At 42.0% G+C, this 19,938-nt stretch overlaps 1 pseudogene; it reads right to left on the bottom strand.

Moving 5' to 3' along the window:
* LOC112554664 overlaps positions 1-19,938 on the bottom strand; it is a 34,593-nt pseudogene that overhangs the window by 3,412 nt on the left and 11,243 nt on the right.

Below are 19,938 nucleotides of genomic sequence, written 5' to 3'. Positions count from 1 at the left end.
AGATGACCTGTCAGAAACCGGAGAGAAGCAGGTTGAGGACGAGTCTGCTTTCTCCAGGGCTAAACATGGAGAGGAGGGCTTAATCACGAAAGAGGAGGAAATGAACTGTCATTTCTCATCCAGGATTCAAACGCTGGATTATAGGTGCCTAGAGCGAATTTGCGTTTTTAAACAAATAAAAAAGGATAGGTCCACAGGAAAGGTGGACTGTCTTAACCACAGGGATTGTCAGGGAAACGCAGGGACAAATCACCTGTCTGAGTCTGATGTGTGGCCGTCAGTCGGCCCTCGACTGAAACTCCTCAGCGATCTCTTGTGTCTAATAAACATTCATTAAAAATCTCTCATTTATAAAATCATGAAGCATTTTTTTCCATACGTGCGCACGTACGCAGAATCACATGACAAGAAAATTGCAGGGCTGGGAAAAGGACAATCAGAGAGAATCCCGGTGATTGCCAGAAGGAGAGCTGGAGAAGAAGATAAACAGTTTTAACCGGTGGTAAAGTATAAGACAGGTGCAAGAGACTGCTCCACCTTTAATTAATTATCATACCCGTGACAGCATCAGCATCTGTATCAAGCTGGTCTCATTGCTTCTCACCCCGCAGCCATGCCACGTGCGTGATCACGTGGTCTTTGTGTTTATCAGGCCATGCTCAGCATGTTGTTGTTATTTGTCCTGCAATGCTTGTCATCTTAGTATGATTGTCTTCTAACGGTCAGGGGTTTGTTATGATTGTCTGGTGACACTTGGTGTCGCACTGTTGAGTGGCTTGTACCGTTCTGTGGGGTCATGGAGGGGTCAGCAACTGCCTCTGACTGTCTTGTGACACTTGCAATCTCATTATTGTTTGTAGAGTTTTGTCAATCTCTCTCTCACACACACACACATACACACACATACACAAAAGGACAATTACAGGAAACTTTAGCTCCTATCTCTTTCTTGTGTGTCTCTCCATCTGTTTGCCATCTGCTTCCTGACATGCGCACTGACACACATATCAGCCCATCACCACCGCTATGTAACAGAATCTTAGCAAAAATTCTAATATAACCCGAAACCGAAAAAATATGGTTTTTTTTTGAGAAAACTATTATCAAAATTTAACTTTTTTGTTAAATGAAATGGAAGCCACACCTCATCCTATTTAAATTTCAGGACATCCATTTGTAATTGATATCGGCATCTGGTTGGAGACATTCAAGAACAGGTCTTGGTGAAGTGAGACATTTTTCAAGTTGAAAAAGACAGCGACTGATATTGCTGGTGTTTTATAAACCTTGCTTACTTCTGAGCAATTTCAGCTCATTATCTAAATGATATCTTTTAAACCTGTTCTTGTTCTACTTTTTTTAAACACCATCTTGTCCTTCCTCTCCTGTGAAGAGTGAAGACAAAGTATGGTGTTCACTATCCACTTCACTTAATGACCAGTGAGCAGGGAGACAATTGTGGTCATTTCTCCAACCTCCCTCTCCCCCGCTTGTTAATATTCTTGTCCTGTTGGTGCCACCATACAAATCTCATCAAATGATGTCGGAAGGCCGGAAGATTTCTTATCAAACAAAATCACATTTGTCTTTTTAACTCTTAAGTGTGAGGCAAAGTTAAAAATGTTGGAGTAAATTATCACCATGTGTCTCTACTCACCCTCGTCTTCTCCATCTTCTGCTGCCCCTAATGAGCAGGATTTCATTGCTATGAACATTGATCTTCAGAGAGATGTAAAGTAGTTTCTTTATTAAATTATCACAACCCATAAATTCCAGAAAAAGACTTATTTAGAACAAAGTGAAAAATGAAAAAATACCTAACCCAGTGTGTCTCAGTTTATGTCTGGACTGCTTATAAAACTGTTATTGTTTGGTATGTTGGTGACTGTTTGGTATCCTTGTATCAAACTGTGAATGTGATACCCGAAGAAGCTGCAATAAAACTGGTGCTGGAAATAAAAGGTTGAAAGCTTCCCTGATGTTTGTCTTCGTTCTCTCCTATGTGGAGCTGTGGCAAGAGGTCTTCAGGTGTTATTGCAGTAGATCAGGGATGCACAACCTACGGCCGGCGGGCCATATCCGGCCCGCGGGGCGCTGCCATCCGGCCCGCGAAACTTCTGCCCACAGTGCAGGATATCCGCATGTTAGTAATAAAAGAAGACATAAAAAACGAAAAAAAAAAGGAAGAAGAAGTATTTATCCCTACGTAGGGGCGTCTCTCAATCTTTTTTTCGATGGACGAACATTTCAATTCAGTGCTCTGACTTGGTGTCTCTACGATGAGCCGGACATTCAGAAGTTGGTTTCGGGAAAACAACTTCAAATATCCCACTAATTACTACATAATTAATGGTAAGTACAACTTGTTTCTAATAAAAAATGGTATCTGCTCTATTTTTTTTTTCCTTTTTGTATTTTTGCGGTGAAGTGGCCCGCGACACGGCTGTCCGAAATGGATATGGCCCGCAGGCCGAAAAAGGTTGGACATCACTGCAGTAGATTATGTAGATACAGTTTTCCACTTGTCCATTGTTAATAAATGTATTGCCTAATAATGTTAACACCTTTTAAAAAATACATGTTTGATTAATAGTGTGTAAAAAGGATTAATAAACAATTTTAATATGTATAGTTTTATATATATATGTCGATTACTTTCTGTCAAGGTGTGATGGTAAAAGTCATCCAATGCCAAAATGTCTTTTAAAATAAACTGTTGATTGGTTTAGTCATTGGTTTCAGTAGGCATGATCTGGTTTTTTTTCATGCCATGTGTTAGAGAAAGAGTTCTTCTCTTACTGTAGCAGTTATTTGGAGTTTGCATAAGTGTGCATAAGTGAAGCATTCGTCTTGCAAACTGTAAGAAATAAAAAGGAAATCTTATTAAAAAACCAAAATCATGAAAACAAGCCTTTAAAAATAAACAGAACAGCTACAAACAAGCCCCCAACGATGGGTATAAGTGTATTTTTTAGCGATTGTGAATGATATCTGTAGAAAGTGCGAGTAAATCTTCCTTTGGCTTGTTACCGACATGTCCCTCCACCCCCACATCCCACCAAAAAAAGACAGGACGATGGGAGGCCATTAGAAGAAGGAAATCAGAAGCGGCATGACATATTCCACATGTCTTCGCTAATGCTTTTCCTCCTCCTCGCCTTTTCCTTTCTTTCTTTCCTTGTAAAAGTGTCCTTACCTCAGTCGACACCTTATCAACTCTACCTGCGCTTAGAACTAAAGCACAGGTGTGAATGCATGTCCCACAATGCTTTGCTGTTCCTGTTCTGATTGTTTCACTTTCAGCGAATATTCCTGTAGTCCCCGCCCCCCCCCCCCCTAGTCTTCGTTCTTCCTTTTATCCGTCTGTTTATCTTTTTTTCCGTTTTTTTCCTTTCGTACTCTCTTTTTTCTTACTCGTGTTTTTAAACAAAATTATTTCCTTTTGTTTTTCTTTATGAGGTTTAATACTTTTTAAACTCATGGTGCGAAAAAGCCGACAAAGGGATGAGTTCTTTCTGTGCGTGTATGGTGTATGTGCGTGCACGCGCGCGTGCCTGTGTGTTTGTGTGTGTGTGTTATAGTGGAGAGGGTAGGGTGCTCAGACTAACAATCAACAGGGTGTGGGAAGAACGAGCAGGACATGACTAGTCTGGCTTTGTGTAGATGCCAACAGATGCTGGAGGTGCACACTACATCTCTGTCAGGTCCTGCTCCTCGTGCTCCGCTTGGCAGCTTCCAGGACAACAGTTCCTTCACACTAACAGCTTGTGAGTAATTAAGTCTTCACGTGTCTGTCTATCCAACTGCCCATACTTCCTCCACTAACCTCCCATTGCCATGGCTACCCGGTATTATTCATGCCGCCATTAAGCCTGCATGGCATGTTCACCATGGCGATCACAAGTAAACAAAGTTGACCGACTTGGACCTCAACCGTGTGTGTGGCGAGGTGTGGATGGTCTGTTGAGCAATGTTGCTGCTAACGGCCACAGTAATTACCGTTAAGCTGCAGGCAAAGAAGGATGAACAATGGCTTCTTTTGGTTCGTGTTCTTACTGAGGTCGAGTGAATGGTACTGGGTCACAGGCATTTTAATCTTCACATGACCCAATATGTAATCTTCACAAAGTTTTACAGGATTTTCTGCCACAAAATATTTTTTAAATGAGATTTTTTTCCACAACCGTCATCCGCTTCAAATGCTCCCTTCCTAAAGAGGAATAACCCAATGAGAGTAAAGAACGAAATGTAAAACAAACAAACAAATGTTTGTCAAGGAAGGAATATTGTTGATGTCTACGTCAATACAAACAACAAATAACAATAAATAACTAAATACTTTCATCACCCTGTACATTTGAAGTGTCTTGACAAATGTTTTTGGAGAAAAATACGTTAAATGTAAGCAAACGGGACATGATACCCACTTCTCCCCCAACCCCAAATAACGGGCGATGACTTATTGTGTGCTAAATATAGAATTCAACATGGCCTACAGAGGCTCGCAGCCATTGGAAGGGGAGTTGGGAGGTGATGGCCAGTGGGACATGGATGAAACGGGATTAGATAAAAGAGGTCAGAGCAACCTTTGCCAAAATTGATGAAAAAATGTGTTAGAAAATATATCTGTAAAATACATAATTTGTCTCGTTTTCTGTTCCATCGGACTTAATATGATTGCCACTAAAGCTGACTGGTTCTCGGAGGCCATCAGATGAAAATGTCTTCACAGACCACGTGACAAAGCCAGCTTTGGCTGACGATCCACAGAATCGCAGAATTAACCCGCATTCCACCCGCTTCTTGTTCTTGTATCATTGTTGCCACTGGATTGTTTAGATATTTGTTTACTTTTCTGTCCGTGGGATGAAGTTACAAGTCTTGAACGACTTTGCAAGAACAATTCCAACACTCAAGAATGGCAAAATAAATGTAGTAGTAAATAAATGCGATGTTCAGAAGTGGTACAAGGACGAAGCTAGACGAAAAATGTCGACGGCCCGATGAAGTCCATTTCTCATCATGGTGGACAAATGTGTACAAATAAAGCAGCAATATTTTGTAAGTAAATATCCACTATTTCCCCATTTTGTATGCAGATTGGATGTTGTGTGGTATGGGGAAGTATGTTTAAACGGGAGTTTTACAGACTTTACTTTAAGAAGCATTTTTAGAAACTAGACAGGCCATCGGTGATGTCCAGACTAATTCTGGTCACGTGGTCCTAGAACTGTCTGCTGGTGTGGATTAAAAATACTCGGACATTGACCTGAGACCTTCAGATGCTGCAGTAATTAAAGACACTAAATGATGAATTAATAACACTGTACAGTGTGATAAGGAGAGGCTGTAGTTCTTACAGACACTGTATGAATCTGATGACACTGCAGTTATTACACACACTGTACAGTGTGGAGAAGGTGAGACTAAGTTATGAAAGACACTGTGATGAGAGACTGGGTGGAGGAGCGATGAATGGCACGAGGCCGGAGCCTTAATGCGCACATCAATGCAGATGTTCAATCACACCCGGGTGGTGGCAGCAGCTGTAGCTACACTCCCCCGCATCACGTGCATCACGCGCAAGCCCAGTCGCGTGAGAGACTCCTGCGGCTCCTCCAGACCACGATATTGCCCCAATATTCGCCATCGATTTATTACAAACATCAATACACTCATCAGCAGCAACATCGGCTACCTTCTTCTTGATGTTTTGTCGACCATAGAGTGATACGGCCTCTTCCTCCCAATCTCTCTCTCACTTCATCCACCTCCACTCTTCTGTCACTCCTCTCTCTCTCTTCACGTTTAGGCAGTATTCAGGATCAGAAATGGTTAAGTTTGCTTTAAATCTTTGCATATTTCGATAAAATATACGTATCAACTTACCATTTCATGTTTGGCATGGTTCGTTGTCGAGTTCATGTTTATGAGAAGAAATACCAGCCTGGGTTCACCAGTTCAGAAATAAACACGAGCTCCACATGATGAGTTGAACATGCTTATGTCATACTTGTAGGCTCACCTTCTGTTTGGATACTTATCAGTCATACCTATAGATTCTTTTTCCAATAAGTAGGTAACGAACGACAGGACATGAAATGTTGAAATGGAAAGCAAGTCAGTGTGTAAATAATTACCTACATATCTCTCCCCATCCCTCCTCCCTCATGCACATTGTGTGCATCTCCATCAGTCCCTGTCTGTAAACCGACCATTTATCATTTCGTCGATGTGTTCATCGTCTCTTGGAAGAAGACATGATAGGTGTGTGACGAGGGCGCCACTACATCATTGTACCCGCCCAATGGGCCCCACAGACAGATGGCGCTGGCCCCGGAACTACCCAAGCAATAAATTTGTGTCTGGGAAACCCGTGGGCACCAGCATGATGGAGGAGACATCGCACAATGTCACTGTCGATGGAAATTCGTGAACACTGACTGAAGACAGGACATGACACAGTGTCACTGTCAATGGAGTGTCGTGAACATTAACTGTAGAGAAAGTGTGGAGGAGGGGTAGAGTACTATGAGCAAGGAAACGAATTTATACCTTTACTTTAGAGGAAATAAAACACATTCAGTACTTTCATGGGTTTGGCTTTTAGTAGTAAGTGAATAAGTCAGCTTACTGGCTGATAAAATACTGTTACGGATTACTGGATAATAAGACGAAAATCTGAGACCAATGATTAGGAAGGGGAGAGATAAAATAAAAGAAGAACAAATAATACAACAGAGGGTTGTATACAGACGAAAAGAGGAGAAAGAAGAAATGCGAAAGCAAGAAAGGAAATGAGCTTTTTCTTTAAATTGTGAAACGCAGTCACGTGGCATGAGAGAAGAGAGGATGAAACCCAGATGAGGGATGTTGTATGATGCTGATTGGTTAGCAATTATAGTTTTTACTCCGTGGGCTTCTTAACCCGAGGTAGTAAAAGTTCTGATCCACAAGCGTCTTCTCTTTGCCGGCGACCGTTCGACCAGAATCACCATGGTGATATGGACCTTGCAATTTCTGCCTCCAACTTTTTGGAGCCTTATGACTGTAAGCTGCGTGGAGAGCTGACGGCGATGCTGTTGTCACTGACGACGGTGAAGATCATAATTACGATGGAGGGCCGCTCCCGCTCGCCAATTTTCCATGCAGCTCCAGCCTGTCAGCTCCCCCAGCTCCTCACAAAGATCGAGAATGTGCGAGTCAGGACAAAAAATTGTTTTGGATACACGAGTACGGAAACCATCGTCATTCACTGTTTAACGGGTGGTGCGTTGCAGGGGGAGCAGCAGTCGTCCTTCGGCACACCCTACAGTTCAGACCTGGTGGTGGCAAGCTATTGAGCTGGTGGTGGCAGGTCGGAGTTTACTTTCCGCAAGTATCGGGCAGGAGGTTTCCGGTACAGATGAACTCTAATTTAAAGGCAGGTGTAACTCTGTGTCTGGTGCGAGAATGTGAGCGAGGGAGTGCTGAGTGGATGTGTCTGATGAACCTTCGCCGACTGGGGTGTTGTAGTGGAGGGGGAGTGGGATTGGTGTTTTACTCCGAGCCAGCAACTAAAGCTATATCATGGCAAGGCAGCCAGCCCTGTAAACAGATGCCACGTGCAGAGAAAGAACAGCGTGCCTGAGACGAGAACTGAACCCAGGACAGCCAACCTTCACTGTATTGGTGTTGTAGTGGAGGGTGTGCATGTGTGTTTGTTGCAGTGATGCGTGAAGGGGATGTCGCGAGTGCATGGTGGACAGCCTCACAGCCTGTTAATAATAGTAAACATGAACTATAAAACGAAAGGTTTGTCAATAGACAATTATTCGAGAGCTTGACCTGTTAGATGAAGAAGTCCTGTTGATTAAAGGTCAACCTCGGCTAGCCCTCGATAGCTCATAACTCTGTGACCAGCATACGACATCAACAGTATGACCTTCACTCGGAAAAATGTTCTGGAAAAATATTTCAACGTAAAAAAAATCACGAAATTGTTTGAAACACAATTTGGGAATCTAATTTGTGAAACAAGGAAGAAATTAGTTTTAATAAAAATATGTTGTTAAAGACAAAAAGCTCTGCAAACGGAAAGGAAATTTTTCCCAGTTCTTTTCTCACATTAGTCTTTCTTGCTCACACTTTTCACTCTTCTCTTGTTTGTCTTTTTTTTCCCTTTTCTCTTTCACAACCTTTTTCCCATTCTCCGTTTCACAGATCTTTCTATCCACTCGTTACCTAGGGTGGCATCCTCATTACTATAAAACACGAAACGACTGTGTGTACAACTGATATTGACAGGAAAGGGACTAAAAAACGAGAAACAAAGAAGCAAAAACAAGATGAAAATCACAAAAAGGTGAAGAACTAAAAGACAGCTGTCATCTTTAGGTGACGCCTAAGCGAGTGAGAAAATACACTTTTTACTCTTCTGAGAAAACTGTCTTCTTCTGTTAAAGGAAGCCGACTGACTTCCTATTAATCTGGTAAAAACTATTTCTCTCTCACACACACACCGTCCTCCTTACTTATTACTACCATCTAGTCCCCACCTCACAGATGCCCTCCACCCCATAAAACCTCAGCCAATCTATTTTAGTTGATGCTGACGTCATCAGTTTTTCCCCCTCAGTGGGTCACTGGGAAAAAAATAAATTGAAGATTTGTGAACAAGGAGACGAAAGACAAGACAATTAGAAAAAAGAATCCACGAAGTAATTAAGAAAGCGAAATACACCGCCAGTCACGAAAAACATACTTTTCCCGGTGATGTGTCAGGGCAGCGGGTCTTGGAAACGAACCAGACTCATTTGTCATGGAGCCTCCGTACCATGTAACACATCGCGTGATTGGGTGGCAGGGAATTAAAAAATGACAAGAACCAGGAACTCTGGGAAGCCGAAAGAGAGCTGCCAGGGAGGTTGGAGAGTCGCTGACGGGAAATAAATGGTGAAAACACCTAAATATTCATAGGGTTCGCTCTTCCCATGATTGCTTTGATACCTTTGATAACAGATGTTGAAAACGGTGTGAACAGTTAGAGGAAATTAATTCAATGAAATTGACACCTAGAGACCTGGGAACTGTGTTAATTGTTTGTGTTGACGAGGAAGATTATAAATATATCTTAGTCTTGCATGGCTGCACACCGAGTGTATCGTATGGGAAGAACAAGGTGTCATCAGATGGACTACAGTTGGGGAGGTCTACCTCCAGCCATGACACATTTCATTTCTTTGATTTGTTTCTACTACATTCGATGTCTTGATACTCAACATCCAGAGCTGAAATATATATGTCAGTATCGACATTTTTAACAATTTTCACTTCGAAGTTTTAACTTGAAAATATTCAGTTACAATGTTTGTGTTTGCGGAGCTGTATTTGTATTTGTTCGGTTAGACCTTCCATTTGTTTACTTCTGATTTTCGTATACATCCTGCCCTGGTGTAGACAATATTTCCTTCTTTATTGCTTTAATTTACGTATCTGCTGTTCTCTTTACATTGTCTAGATTAACTCAGAGCTTGATGAAAATGTTTCATATTCTAACCGAGTTAGCAAGGGACACAAACATGCAATACATTGATTTCCCTTGAAAGTAGATTACATAAGGAACCAGAGGCACCAACGCCAAGGGAAGCTATCCTCAAGTATTGCTAGGGTCGCCAACATGGCGCACAAATGATGTGAACAAATATTTTTCCTTGGGTCTGGACTAGGTTATCGTCCCTGCCAATGTTTTTTGCCTTGTCAGAGAAGCTACAGACGGAAGACATTCCAAGAACCTATCGCGGTCATCAAAGAAGAAAATCAGGATGAAAACTAAATATGATCATTGCAGCAACTATTTTAAGTCAAAGGTATTACACATGCATCTACTTTATTTTTGTCTCTTTGATGGAGAGTTCCACACCGTTAAAGGCATGAATGAGTCCTTGTGTCGTGGACATAAGTAAAATTTGGAACAATAGATGAATCCTTGTCTTGTGGACAAGTGTAATAGACATCTGTAGGCAAAATGCAGGTTCTTGGAAAACAATAAATTTTGAGAAAATGTTTATTAGCATGAAATGGAGCTAAAGGTGGATTATAAGGTAGTTTCTGTTGGATAAACAGCTGCCATGCGTGCGACTCCATCAATCGTGTCCATCATTTCCGTGACTTTGTGGATAAAGAATTCCGCCATTTGCTCATGATGCCGCGAGGTTGTTAGTGATTGTAATTAACTCTCTTTCCTCCGCCGGGCTCATCGTCCTGTTTGTTCACACTCGTGTCCGACAGATGAAATCAGTCGCGACAGTAACGATCAGGGTTCGATTGCCGGCTAATCCCTGCGTCTAGACACACTCGTGCAGCAGGACCAGGAAGCTGGACACGAGACACATCGCGTGCACTGCAGCAGCGCCCTCGGACATCTCCGCTGGAGTCATCTTCCCTCGACAGTTCAACTCAGCAGCCAATGACAACTCTCGACAGAAAGGTCTTGACTAATTATCTACCTTCCTGAAAAGGGAAATGATTTAATTACACGATTGTTCGTGTAATTGTGATAAGAATTCTCCAATGTCTTAGCAAAAACAAAACAACAAAAAAAAACTAAGATGTCTCCTCACAAACTGTTGTAAAGGAATGCTGAAAATCGAACACAGAGATGTTACAATCCTGGCTGTAACATTCAGAAACAACCGGACAAAATGCAAGGTGATGTTTAGTGGTCTTGCCTTGTGTCAACTGATTTATAATCTTGATAACATGGGATTTACAGGATTTAAGTTGAGAAAACTTTATTATCTTGCAAAATAATCATTTGGAAGAAAGGATTTAGGCTAATTCAAAATAATGCCAAGAACAGGAACGGTTCCAAAGGGGAAGGAAGACATTGAGAGAGCGAGAGATGAAGAGTAAGAATGTGAACTGTTCATCTTCATGATGTGTTTAATGTGAATGACAAGTAAACAAATGAGAGAAGACAGCGGGAAATGCTTTTATCCACTGAGTGATGGGTAGCTTGCTTGAGACAAGGCCATAAACACCCGGGACACCAGCCTGCGATGTAAACCTTTTTGGTGTACTTTATCACACTTTTTAAAATAAATTCTAAAATCATAAAACAATTTTTATATGCATACTTTCCTGGACTAAGAACGAAGACTGTTCCCTTCAGGTGATGATGACTTCTCAATGAAGATCATTAAAAAAAAAATCGGTAAATTATGAGTTTTCCAATGCCAGGGTCTAGACAGGGTGACTTGCACCAAGTTCCATTACTGAGTTCTTCTTTCAGGAAGCGGGAACAATTTTTGAGTAGGACAGCCGTCCATCAAATGCCAGCAAACAGGAAAAGGTGTTTGCTCGAGTCTCGTTCGTTATCCACTGTGTACATTTTCACATTTTCTCATTTAAAAAATACAATTCCTCGACAATCTAGTGGAAGGCTTCAGGGGATCGGTGATTTAACTAAGTGAATGTGAAGGCTGAGCGGATGTAGGGAGGTAAGCTACAGAGGGATTGGTTTGAAGAAAGGATGGTTAGGGAAATGAATGAACAAATAAATAAAATATAGCACAAGGTCTTGAACAAGTTTTAGTTGTAGGAAATGTCAAAGAAGCCGCTCGGATGTAAGGGAGACATATAGTCCCAGAAACTATTTTTATGTGAAGGACACGATGACTGATGGCTGGCATTCTCAACGGACATCCGGCGCGTGAAGTCGTCATCTCCAAACATCATTTTTCTAGGTTCAGGAGATGGAAGCAGAGGATCGTATATCATATGTTTTAATACTTACTTTGTTCTTATGTCAGGGCGAGTAAATTTCTCAGGAAATAAAATGATAATTACTTGTAATTAGAGCTGAAAACAGCGGACTGACTGCTATTTAAGTGCTCAAGCTCTACATATATTGTTGTTTCTTGTTGTTGCTGGTATTACTTAATTGGCGAATACAATCTTTTTATTTTTATTCTAGAATCCTTTAATCTGCTTCTTCACATTTGTGTTTGTCGATGGATGGCCTTAAGGTTATTTCTCGATTTGTTCTTCTTACTCTCAAAGTACCAAAGTGACGATTCAATTCCTTCTGTAATCACACACTTCAGTATAAGTTGGTCAGACAAGCTGTCAACATCAGTTGGTTTAGTTTGAAGGACAGCCGCACACTTGAAACAAAAACAACTGTTAAAACTGTTTACAGATGGAAAACTAGTTTACGAGGTGGTAAAAAAAAAGCTAGGAAAAACCTCAGAGCTTTCATCAAACAGAAACCTCTTCACTGTTCTGTCAGTTTTTACTCTACAGTCCTCTACACTATAAGGCTTCATCTCTGGTAGCCTTACAACTGAAGTATTACCTCTGTCGTCTGTTGAAATGCCGTGGGCAGGACCTGACATACTGAAAGTGCACTGGGAGGTGGTCCATGCGAGAGATAACGATGACACTGGGGCCGATCATCCGCAAGCAAACAAAACCCGGGGCACAAAAAAAGAAGTCCGCCGAGTGCGCTCGCACATGCGCACAAACGCGCATAGTGTACATAGTGTCGACGAGCGCTCGCCCAGAGAAAGACGTGCACGTGAGGCGCGAGCGTCCTGCAGTCTTGTCTGCTCCAGCTGCTCTCTTCGGGCTTCTGTTGTCCTCGGGAAGAGCTCGGCATCCACGCATCTCGGCTCTTGCCGTGTGACTAAAAACTTGTAGCAGGAGAAAACAAGCTTTTGGGAGAGTTTTATTCTGAAGGTTTTTTTATTATGGGATACGATTTAGAAGTGTGTTGAAATACATAATGGAATTGGAAGCTTCAGTGTCATGTGGTATATCTGCACTTAAAACATAATAAGTCTGTGTGTTGTGATGTGGGGCTTGAGACAGGATTTGACACTGTATTAACCTGTGTTATGGACTTTTTTTTGTTTTCTTTTCGTAACGAGTTTTAAACTTGCTCAATCAATGCTCCCAGCGAGTGGATGGACCATGCTGGACAAAATATCTTATAAATTATTCAAAAAAACTGTATTGCCGAGGAACAAATAAATAACAAAATATTTAACTGCCTATAAATAACCAACTGTTTCACCGGCAATTAAGAGACAGTAAGAGCGGGGAGACACCTCGAGGATAAACAAGTAAAAGAATCTTGAAATCCGTTAAGTGGGCAAACAGCGGTGCTACCTGTGGTTAAAGCGCGTGCACCACTTATTATTCACGAACCACTCACCTACCTGTGGCACTAAGAGACAGGAAAAGTGTACTTCTTATCTCCCTTGCCACTTCGCCGTGTTCTCGCCAAAGAAAGAAACAATTTGCATCGTTTACACAAATCTCAGCTAAGTAAATAGTAATTACTGCCTGCCAACTTCATCCTTCCTCGGCCCGCGGAGGGTGGAGAGATTTTTGCAGACTCTGGTAGGGGGTGGTGGTGGGGGCAGCAGCTGCCCTCAACTGTCGTCTGACTGGGTTTGAAGGGCTCAGTAGAGGCGGAAAGGGAGGCTAGTCATGGAAGTCCTAGACACTGGTTGGTACCAGAGGCTTTGTTGATAATTATTGTCGGCAAACAGGTGAATCACACTCAGTGATCAGAGCTGGGCGAGAACTCGCGAGTGTATTCCCTGCTTCGGTGTTGTGGATGTGACAGTTGCTGTCTGTCATGATATTTGTTGTCTGTCATGATGTTTGTCTCAGATAATGCTGAAATGAAGGACACAAAGCTTAGTGATTGATGCAATCTTTGTGTCACTTTAACCTGTGAGTTTATCCACGATTTAACTCCAAGCAAATGTCGAGACGGCTGCCGGTTACTCAATCTGACAGACTTGTAATCCACCGACAAAAAAATGGAGATATAATTATAAGTAATATTTGAAATCTTTGAAAGATATGCTGCCAATGCTACCTGTTCGATCCCCGACTGTTGAAAAGAGACCTGCCGTGTCTAATTCAACTCACCTTGACAATGTACAAGGCTGTCTGGTAGTCTGCCATCAACACATTCTATAGGTCAACCTTTTATATTTTCGTGTCTTTGTATAATTGTACCCTGTTCCTGATACACGACATTAAAGCTAAAATGTTGGATGAACTCCTTACAGAAAGACAAACTGAGCTGTGACTTCAGGAAAATTGTAAAAATCTCCATTTCTCATCGAAGAGTATTTCTGTAAAGGAGATACTCAAATGCAGTCTACATGTTTACATAAATATTTGCAACTTAACCATCAACACAGGCGCGTGCAGCCCTCGAAGTCGGGACTCTACACTGAAAACAATTCAGCAGACATTGTTTACCTTTGTTTCTCATATCAGAAGACACTGACCTCTTTGTGTTGTTTACCTTTCTTTCTCACACCAGACGAGAAGATAACTAAACTGACGGACGAGAAGTCAGGGACCCAGAGTTGTCTGTAGGCCGGTTGCTACTTGATCCACCTCCCACCCACCCCGTCCGGTACCCCACTTCACCACACAAGGTCCTGGCACTTGTAGACTGGGTCAGCGAATCGGTGCTTGACATATATACATGTTTAATTGTACACAAAACATATATAGATGTTTAATTGTACATAAAACATATATACATCTGTAATTGTACATAAAACATATATACATGTTTAGTTGCACATAAACCATCGACACGTTGGACCCACGGAGGACCCAAACCTTCAAGCCACGCCTGTTAAAGTTTCTTTGAAGATCGAAGGGAGATTCGCGAAGAAAGCTGAAAATAGCCGGTAAAGACAGGGTGGATCAACAATAACCGTTGAACTGTAACTTTATTTATAGGTTCAAACTCTGGCAGGATTGGAGCAAGGTCTGCACCGTTGTAGTTGTGTTATTTATGTTATTGATGCCAAATGTTTACTTTGTAGCCAGTTCTTAATAAACGACAGTGTGCAAGGCGCTCAAATGAACAGAAGAGATTAATATTGCCAGAATTCCCTCAAGCTGCCGCAAGTGACATTGAAAAACGAGATTCTGATGGCAAGAAATACTCGCTGCCGCTTGTAGACAGAGAGGAAATGTCAGTATTCTGAGTTATTGTGAGTTTGTTGCTGATGTTGCACTTATTATTATTATTTCACAAGAATAAGAGCAAGTACACGAATACTGTTATTGGCAAGAGCGGTGTCACGTGACTCAGCACGTGACAGTCAAGTCTCCTAGCACCCTCGTGGTACGTTTGCAGGAGTCAGCGGAAGTAGTAGGCGGAGGCGGCCATATCTGTGTACGATTGGCCGTGCATGCAGTTCTCCTGTTTCTCCTTCATACGTTTCTAATTTCGCTAATGCCGAGGGGCTGCGCGTGGTGATCGATGTTGCAGGTCGATAATCTATTGCAGTCGTGCCCGGCACTAGGGCCAGGACCGCTTCATGGCAATGCGCGTGATCTCCTCCTTGTAGGTGCTGTACCCTGCATGCAAAGTTTCCCTACTTACAAAATGTTGTAGCCTTGTACAAACCATTCCCTTGGTAAGTTGTTTCAAACACTGTGAACGATCACTTGTGAACTGTGCACCGTATGCAAGCCCCCGATGGGCAGAAGGCAGTACTTTATCTACATACATGGCCCTCGCTAGTCAGACTATGAAGCTGTACACAATTATTGTGAACTCTAATTAACCTCAAATTAAGAATCAACATTTCTTTCTCTCTCTCTCTGTGCCTCTTACTAAGCCACTAGGAAAGCATTTATATGTTCATTACATACAGCGGTCTTGTCCATCGTAAATGCAAAAAATGTTTATTTAGCGAATATTTATAGATTGAAATATTAATATTTGTACTGATTTGTTACAATAAATATAAAAATATTGACGCTGTTCAGTTAAACTTTTTAAAACAATATTTTGTTGATGCCGTGCTGTGCTTTTGGAAAAATCAACTGACTGGCACTGGAGTCCCGCTGTGTCGTCAACACGTGACGTCACAGAAGTTTGTGATTAACTGACGCTCTTAAGCCCTCGTAAGCCCTCGTAAGATGATTGATAAATATTACCACCATCCTTCATAGTTGCACCCCATGATGCTGCACAGCTTGCCAGCCTTATTGTACTCCCCATCATTTGACACAAACGCTGATATTAATTATCAGAGCTGCGCTCCTCTCATTACAATCTCAGCTTCCTTGGCTGTCAAGCTGCCAGCAGGACCAGACATCTTGCTGTTGCCCGCATCTCATTTCTAGCAACGCTTCATCAGCAAAATATTTCCATCCATGTCGCATTTTGCGTGTACTCAGTTTGCAAACCCTGGAAACAAAACATGTTCTGTGTGGTCGTGGTTCATCACATCCAGAGCTCGTGGGCGGACTATGCAAACGTTGTTACCGTTGCGTCTGCCGCTGGCGTTGATCATTTCAAAAGAACTGAACCCACACTCACCAAGTATTCTGATAAATATCTCGGAAATGATTTGCAATTTTATACTTTCATATTTTTACGCTTATCCACGCCTTACCTTTTCATCACTTATACTACTTCTTTAATCCTCCGTTGAAATGAATACTGTATAATAAGTTCTTATATCACTATTTAAAAACCTGCATTCTCTCAAACATTTTACATATATATATATAAGCTGGCACGTGTTTGATGCTAAGGTCTAACAAAAGTGAATTAAAGGAAGGAACAAGACAAACACCCAGAAAACAGTCATTAAAATTTTCAGAATGACGGGGAGTAAATCCGTCCGATGGATCCTTTGTCATCAACCTCAGTCCACCCAAAACATTGTTTTCAGGCAATAAACCTGTTAGACAAATGTGTGCTAACAGCCAGAACTTCCGGTCCATTCAAACTTTGAAGAAGACAATATCTCAGGCTTCGAAGTTCCTTCCTTTTGGCAAAAAGCAATTCGCGAAACATAAATTAGTTCTTATTGTGTGATGTTTAGTAGCACCATCTCCCTTCTTCCTTTTTCTGCGACCGTTGTGTCTCCATCTCTGTTTCTCTCAGCGATTCTGTCTGCTTTTATCTGGCTCCTTGCCTTATTACAGCGGCGCTTATTCCCGAGTAGGGAAACCAAATGACTTCCTCTCGGCATAAACCCACAGACTGAGCGCCACAGTAATTAGCCAGTGGTTCAATCTTTTTGCTATCACCCTTTCTGTCTAGAAACCTGCTTTCAAGCCCAGTGTGCAAGTAGCGGGTTCATTTTTTTTTTTTTACCAAACTAGTCTTATTTAAATGATGTGTGTGTGTAAAAATTAACATAAAACGATATTAATGCTTTGCCGTGCAAAGAAAAGAGTAAAGGGAGGGGGACTGATATTCTACGCCGAGCCACTGTATGAAAGGCTATATTACAGCAAGGCAGCCAGCCCTGTAAACAAATACCACATGCAGAGAAAGAACAGCATGCCCGAGACGAGTACTGAATCCAGGACAGCCAACCTTTGATGTCCTCAGTCAGATGACATTAAACCAAGAATTTTTGGTTTAACATCGAAAAATCGCTTTTTGCTGGTTGTGTGAGGTCTCACAAAATATTTGTCATTGGTCTCAAATGGCAATCGGCTATTTAGACAAAATGTTGTGAAGTCGACCTGCAGTTGAGACCAGCGGTTTAAGACTTATTTTCAAGAACTCACATGCAGGACCATGGACTGTCATAGCGGGGAACGATAACAAGAGGACTCCGACAGTAAAGACATCACGGAGCAGCGACCTTCCTCCCATACTCTCCCTTAACCATTCCTCCCTCTTCCCCCATGTATGCGAGGTCTCCATTCCTCCCACAGACCCCTTCTCCCCGTCAAAAATTGTTTTGTTCCCTCCATGTGTTTAATGAATTAACTGCTGCTCGCACTGCGTCGTTGTACTTGTCATTTCTTTGTTGTTTCGCAATTTTGTTTCTTATTGAAAGTAAACAACTTGGACAAAAGACCTTCATGTCTCAAAAAGCGATCAAGCGAAAAGAAAATCCTAGAAAATCAAAGGAGCAAACAAACATTAAAAATCAGTAAAGTGCGCCCAGTGGTAGCGAAATTGTAAAGAGGATGTTGTTCCCCTTCAAAACGGGAAGTAAAAGGCGTTTACTGAAAATTTAAGTTTTGTAACTGCCTTCTCAAGAGTCAATACATTGATTGAAGTGGTTTAACCATGTCGCCCAACATAACACCTTGGCAATGATCCTCCAAGGTTGTGTTGAAGGCTGTCAACAACGAAGCAAGAAGAAGAAAAGTTGGATGACTGCCGTGGAGGGGTGGACCGGGTGTTTACTGGGGGACCTTGTCAGGTGGGCGCTAGACCTGCCTTCACTTATAATTACCTGCATTATATCTCCACCCTGACTGGTACTGCAGCGCCAGTTGAAGGGTATGAAATATGTCGGAGAATATTTTCTACTGACAATCTGAATATCAGTTGATTTGCATAACCGAGCGCAGATACAGATATATAAAGGCTCTTTAACTAAGAAATACGTGGAGACTTTGCCGAGTTCGAAAATCGTTTATGAGAGTTATGCTCATCAAACTTTGGTATGCGCTCAGAATGAAATCCACCTTCGCAGAAAATGTAGTAGTACACAGATGAAAACGTGACATCAGAGAAAGAAGCAATGATGGATTCGCAATCCGACTTTTTCTTGCACCACTTCTTCACTCTCTCCCCTATCATCTATAACTGACTGGCTGTTGATCCGTACTTACTCGTGCTACCCATAAATAGATGCCAGCTCGGAAGTTCTTATTGATATCTTGGTGGCTGCATCGTATCAGTCACCCGCCCACCTGCGTTCCATCCTCGCGGCATATGGAGGTGAGGGTGCAGCTTCTCCAACTTCAGATCCTCCTGTCGATTCCACAACGAAAAGGGCAGTTCCCCTTTTAGCCACCAGGCGGCAGACTTGACTCCCACCTTGCTCACTTATCACAGACCTGTGAGAAATGATTCCACTACACGAGACATTTGGCTTGTGGTTTGTCTAACGACAGGCGCCTAGTTGTCTCCCTCTGGCACGTGCTCGCCAGTAGGTGTCGCTGTAATCTTTGAACTATTCCTGGACGCAAGAATATAGAATCAAGTCTGCTTTAGCATCGATTAATGTACAGTGAAATAAAAGTTTATTTTCGAAACCAAATTTGTGAAAGGTCTTGGCAGGAGGACAGGTTGGGTGCGCAGTCAGGCGTGAGAGCAATACCAATAATAAACTAAATGCCAGAGTAATACCTGTCTCCATTATCAAAGCCGTTGAGGTAGCTTCGTCAACAGTGAACTTAGTGAACATGAAGAACTGGCTTTTAAAACTTCTTTATTTACTTAGCTGTTCACTCTTTGTTTGTCTGCCTGTTTATGTATGTATGTATTTTTGATACGTGTGCGCATTGCATGCATTTATTGCACGATGGAGAGCAGTAACATTTGACCATAAAATGTCATTGGATCGAAAGAAACACAGAAAATATTATTCTACTTCCTTTCTTCAGTGTAAAGGTATTTTTTAAAGTGTGTGAGATGGAGATGGAGTGGTGTTGGGTTCTAAAAACATCTCTGTGTTGTGCCAGGAAAGTTTGCAGGTCTCTACAGGTCTCTACAGGGACTAAAGCTACAAGCTAATCCACAGGTACGGCTAAATATAGACACACGACCAGCCAGACTACCAGCTCTGTCTTGACAAACACAGTTACTGCTCTCATGATTGGCTGATGGAGCTTCCCCGACATCTGCAGCGCCCCCTGACGGCACACGCGAGCACCGGTCTTCCCTAGCAAGCGCCGATGTACAAACAGTGTACAAACATTGTCTTTCAGGCTAATTTCTCAGCTGAATGAGATGGGTTAAATATGAAAGCAGGCGGATCCTAAAATAAAACCCTTGTAACTGTTGGAGTTGTGAGTCGAGCTCACTGTCCAGGCGGCGAGTGTAGCGGTTGGCTGTCGTTGATGCTGAAATGAAATGTTCTCTAGACTCTGTAACACCAAGGATATATGGAATGAATTCGATTATCTATTTAATTGTAA

This window comes from Pomacea canaliculata, linkage group LG13, assembly GCF_003073045.1.
Source record: "Pomacea canaliculata isolate SZHN2017 linkage group LG13, ASM307304v1, whole genome shotgun sequence".
In the NCBI taxonomy this organism is placed as follows: Eukaryota; Metazoa; Mollusca; class Gastropoda; order Architaenioglossa; family Ampullariidae; genus Pomacea; species Pomacea canaliculata.
This window is presented reverse-complemented; position numbering and strand designations above follow the sequence as displayed.